This window comes from Rhinolophus hipposideros (assembly GCF_964194185.1).
Source record: "Rhinolophus hipposideros genome assembly, chromosome: 24".
In the NCBI taxonomy this organism is placed as follows: Eukaryota; Metazoa; Chordata; class Mammalia; order Chiroptera; family Rhinolophidae; genus Rhinolophus; species Rhinolophus hipposideros.
Window position 1 is genome coordinate 33,355,647 of NC_138070.1, and position 5,876 is coordinate 33,361,522.

Genomic DNA, 5,876 nt, shown 5'->3' on the forward strand with positions numbered 1-5,876 from the left:
CTCTACTATTACTGTCAATTTCTTCCTTTTTGTCTGTTAATATTTACTATATGTATGTAGGTGCTCCTATGTTGGTTGCATAAATATTTACAAGTGTTATTATATATCCTCTTGTTAAGTTGATCCCTTTATTATTATTATGTCTTTTGTTACAGTCTTTTATAAAACTCTATTTTGTCTAACTGTTGCTACACCTGTGTTGCTTTTTGTTTTTTTGTTTTTATACTTAGGTTTTCTTTTTATTTCTCTCTGCTTTGTTTTGTAGCTTTCACGTATACATCTTTTTTTTAATCAAAGTATATTGAGGTGACAATTGTTAGCAAAGTTACATAAATTTCAGGTGTACAATTCTGTATTATATCTATAAATCCCATTGTGTGTTCACCACGCAGTCAATTCTCCTTCCATCACCATATATTTGATCCCCTTTACCCTCATCTACCACCTCCCTCCCCCCTTACCCTCTGGTAACCACAAAATTATTATCTGTGTCTATGAGTTGTTGTTTCTCATTTGTTTGTCTTGTTCTTTTGTTGTTTTTGGTTCATAGACCACATATCATTGAAATCATTTGGTTCTCTGCTTTCTCTGACTTATTTTGCTTAGCATTATAATCTCAAGATCTATCCATGTTGTCACAAATGGTCCTATTTCATCTTTCTTTACTGCTGAATAGTATTCCATTGTGCATATATACCATTCATTCATCTAACGAAGGACATTTTGGTTGTTTCCATGTCTAGGCCACCGTAAATAAAGCTGCAATGAACATTGGAGCACACGTGTCTTTATGGCTAAATGTTTTCAGATTTTGGGGGGTAGATACCCAGGAGAGGGATTGCTGGGTCATATGGTAATTCTATTAGTAATTTTTTGAGGAACCTCCACACTGCCTTCCATAGCAGCTGCACCAGTTGCATTCCCACCAACAGTCTATGAGGTTTCCTTTTTCTTCACAGCCTCTCCAACACATGTTACTATTTGTCTTCCTGATGATAGCCATTCTGACTGGGGTGAGGTGATATCTCATTGTGGTTTTTATTTGCATTTCTCTGATGATTAATGATGTTGAGCATTTTTTCATATGTCTATCTGCCATTTTTATGTCCTCTTTGGAGAAATGTCTCTTCAGGTCCTCTGCCCATTTTTCAATTGGGTTGTTTGTTTTTTTGTTGTTGAGTAGCATGAGTTCCTTGTATATTTTGGATATTAGCCCCTTATTGGAGGCACTGTTTGCAAAAATCTTCCCTCATTCACTTGGTTGCCTCTTTATTTTGTCGATGGTTTCCTTTGCTGTGCAGAAGCTGTTAAGTTTCATATAGTCCTATTCAGTTATTTTAGCTTTTACTTCCCTTGCCTTTGGAGTCAACTTCATGAAATATTCTTTGAACCCAAGATCCATAAGTTTAGTACCTATGTTTTCTTCTATGCAGTTTATTGTTTCAGGTCTTATGCTTAAATCTTTGATCCACTTTGAAATAATTTTGGTACATGGTGACAGATAGCAGTCCAGTTTCATTCTTTTGAATGAAACTTTCAATTCTGCCAGCACCATTGATTGAAAAGCCTATCTTTTCTCCATTGTATGCTTTTTGCTTCTTTGTCAAAAATTATATGTCCATATTTATGGGGGTTTATTTTTGGCTTATCAATTCTATTCCATCGGTCTACGTGTCTGTTTTTCTGCCAATACCATGTTGTTTTCATTATTGTTGCCCTGTAGTACAAGCTAAAGTCAGGGAGTGTGATACTTCCAGTATTGTTCTTTTTTCTTAAGATTGCTTTGGCTATTCGGGATCTTTTGTGGTTCCAAACAAATCTGATGATTTTTTTGTTCTATTTTATTTAAAAATGCCATTGGGATTTTGATGGGGATTGCATTAAATCTGTATATTGCTTTAGGGAATGTGGCCATTTTAACTATGTTGATTCTTCCAATCCATGAGCATGGAATGTTTTTCCGTTTCTTTGTGTCTTCTTCAATTTCTTTTAAAAATGTCTTGTAGTTTTCAGCATATAGGTCTTTCACATCCTTGGTTAAGTTTAACCTAGGTATTTATTTATTTTTTTGCTGCAATTGCAAAAGGAATTATTTTTTCATTTCTTTTTCTGAGATTTTATGGTTAGTATATAGGAATGCAACGGACTTTTGTACGTTGATTTTGTAGTGGGACATATTACTGTATTCCTTGGTTGTTTCTAATAGATTTTTGGTGGAGTCTTTAGGGTTTTCTATATATAGCATCATGTCATCTGCAAAGAATGACAATTTAACTTCTTCATTCCCAATTTGGATGCCTTTTATTTCTTTCTCTTGCCTGATGGCTCTGGCAAGAACTTCCAACACTATGTTGAAAAGCAGAGGTGATAGGGGCAGCCCTGTCGTGTTCCTGAACGCAAAGCAAAAGGCTTCAGTTTTTCACCGTTAATTATGAGATTAGCTGAGTGTTTGTCATATATGACCTTTATTATGTTATTTTCCTTTTATACCTATTTTAGTAAGTGTTTTAATCATAAATGGATGTTGTATCCCGTCAAATACTTTTTCTGCATCAATTGATATAATCATATGATTTTTGTCCTTTATTTTGTTTATGTGATGTAGCACATTCATGGATTTGCGGATGTTGAACCATCCTTGTGCCCCGGGGATGAACCCCACTTGGTCGTGATGTATAATCTTTTTAATGCATTGTTGCATTCGATTTGTTAGAATTTTGTTTAGGATTTTTGCATCTGTATTCATCAGAGATATTGGTCTGTAGTGTTCTTTTTTTGTGTTGTCCTTACCAGGTTTTGGTATCAAGGTAATGTTGGCCTCATAAAATGAGTTAGGGAGTACTGTCTCTTCTTCAATTTTTTGCAAGAGTTTGAGCAGGATTGGCATTAGATCCTCTTTGAAGGTTTGGTAGAATTCACTAGTGATGCCCTCTGGTCCAGGACTTTTGCTTTTGGGAAGGTTTTGGATGACTGATTCATTTTCCTTATTGGTGATTGATCTGTTTAGATTTTCCAGTTCTTTATGGTTCAGCCTAGGAAGGCTATATGTTTCTAAGAACTTGTCTATTTCTTCTAGGTTATTGAATTTGGTGGCCTATAGTCCTTCATAGTATTCTTGGATGATCCTTTGTATTTCTGTGTTGTCCGTGATAACTTCCTTTTTTTCATTTCTGATTTTGTTTATTAGTGTCCTCTCTCTTTTTATCTTAGTGAACCTAGCCAAGGATTTGTCAATTTTATTAATCTTTTGAAAAAACTAGCTCTTTGTCACATTCATTTTTTCTATTGTCTTTTTGTTCTCTATTTCATTTAGTTCTGCTCTCATTTTTATTATTTCCTTTCTTCTGCTGTCTTTGGGTTTCTTTTGTTTTCTTTTTCTAGTTCTGTAAGGTGTAACATGAGGTTATGTATTTGGGATTTTTCTTGTTTCTTGAGATAGGCCTGTAATGATGTAAATTTCCCTCTTAAAACTGATTTTGCTGTTTCCCCAAATTTTGGTAGGATTTATTTTTGTTGTCATTTGTTTCTATGTATCTTTTGATCTCTCCTCTAATTTCTTCTTTGACCCGGTCGTTCTTTAAAAATATGTTGTTTAATGAGATACCACCTCACTCCAGTCAAAATGGCTATTATCAATAAATCAACAAACAACAAATGCTGGCGCGGATGTGGAGAAAAGGGAACGCTAGTGCACTGTTGGTGGGACTGCAGATTAGTGCAGCCACTATGGAAAACAGTATGGAGGTATCTCAGGAATCTGAAAATGGAACTACCCTATGATCCAGTAATTCCACTCCTAGGCATCTACCCGGAGAAATCCAAAACTCCAATTCAAAAATCTGTATGCACTCCTATGTTTATTGCAGCACTTTACACAATAGCCAAGATATGGAAACAACCAAAATGCCCATCGGTAGATGACTGGATTAAGAAGCTGTGGTACATTTATACAATGGAGTATTACGCAGCCATAAAGAAGAAAGAAATCTTATCATTTGCAGCAACATGGATGGATCTAGAGAACATTATGTTAAGTGAAATAAGTCAGAAAGAGAAAGACAAGTACCATATGATCTCACTTATATATGGAATCTAAAGAAAAGACTATGTGAATGAACTAATCAGAGTCAGTTTTGGGGACGCAGAGAAAAAACCGAGAGTGGTTAGATGGGTGTGTGGGAGGGGGTTGGGGATAAGGGGAAAGGTGAAGGGATTTGGAAGCAGCTGGTAACCACAAGATGGCCTCAGGGTTTTTCTTTTGAAAATTAATTTGGGGAAGGTATTCTATAATGTTGTAAAGATTTTGTTGGGTATCCGATGGACATGCGTCCTATTTGGGAGACCACCTCAGGGATACTGTGGATACCTGATCATGGCATTGTTCATCAGAAGCTAAACATTAATGAATGCCAACTATAATTTTATATATATAATGTGATGGTTCAGTGTGAGGTCGGAGGGATAGTGGATGGGGGGAGGGGGGTTCACAGTATGAGGGATATAAATGATGAACGTCTAAGTATTACCTTGTTTTGTACACCTGAAACTAATAAATAAATTAATTAATTAAAAAAAAAATATGTTGTTTAGACTGTCGCCAGTTGCATGGAGTAGGCTCTTGAGTTTCTGAGACCCGAAAATTGAGAGTTTCTTTGTGCCCAGGGGACTGCGCCTGTCGTCTGCACGGTAGTAACCATTCCTCAAAACGAACATATTGAGTTACACCGGAAGCGCTATGGATATCGTTTGGATTACCATGAGAAAAAGAGAAAGAAGCAAGGTCGAGACGCTCATGAACATTCAAAGAAGGCAGAAAAGATGATTGGTCTCAAAGCTAAACTCTACCATAAACAGCGCCATGCTTAGAAAACACAGATGAAAAAGACTATCAAGATGCATGAAAAGAGAAACACCAAACAAAAGGATGATGAAAAGAAACCACAAGGAGCATTACCTGCATATCTACTGGACAGAGAGGGACAGTCCCAAGCTAAAGTACTTTCCAATATGATTAAACAAAAACGTAAAGAAAAAGCAGGAAAATGGGAAGTCCCTCTGCCCAAAGTTCGTGCCCAGGGAGAAACAGAGGTATTAAAAATTATTCGAACAGAGAAGAGAGAGAAGAAGGCATGGAAGAGGATGGTTACTAAAGTCTGCTTTGTTGGAGATGGCTTTACTAGAAAACCACCTAAATATGAAAGATTCATTAGGCCAATGGGTTTACGTTTCAAGAAGGCACATGTAACACATCCTGAACTGAAAGCAACCTTTTGCATGCCAATCCTTGATGTAGAAAAGAATCCCTCTTCCCCACTTTATACAACTTTGGATGTTATTACCAAAGGTACAGTCATTGAGGTGCACGTGAGCGACTTGGGCCTTGTGACACAAGGAGGCACAGTTATTTGGGGAAAATATGCCCAGGTTACCAACAATCCTGAAAATGATGGATGCATAAATGCAGTCTTACTGGTTTGACAGCAGTTCATAGAAGTAACTCCTTATAATTATTGAAGATTATACATCAATCAAGAAAATCGCCTTTACTGTGATGTTTCTGAGTACCAAACAGCTTACATGTCTGCAGTCGAGAACTATTTATTCTATTGTAAAGAACATTAAAGTGGCCCAGTTTTACAAAAAAAACCAAACAAACAAAAAAAAAGTGTGTTGTTCAATCTCCATGTATTTGTGCTTTTTCCTGCTTTCTTTTTGCAGTTGATATCCAATTTCAAAGCCTTGTGATCAGAGAATATGCTTGGTAAGATTTCAATCTTCTTAAATTTGCTGAGGTTAGTTTTATGCCCCAATATAAGGTCTATCCTTGAGAATGTTTCATGTACACTAGATAAAATGTATAGTCTGATATTTTAGGA

At 36.2% G+C, this 5,876-nt stretch overlaps 1 pseudogene across 1 annotated transcript in view; it reads left to right on the forward strand.

Moving 5' to 3' along the window:
• Positions 1 to 5,458, forward strand: part of LOC308492329 (ribosome biogenesis protein NSA2 homolog) — a 21,542-nt pseudogene extending 16,084 nt beyond the window's left edge. The window contains exons 2-3 of the transcript in view: positions 4,663 to 5,217; positions 5,411 to 5,458. The product of the transcript in view is annotated as a ribosome biogenesis protein NSA2 homolog (transcript). The remainder of the gene's footprint in view (positions 1 to 4,662; positions 5,218 to 5,410) is intronic.
• The last annotated feature ends 418 nt before the right edge of the window (positions 5,459 to 5,876 follow it).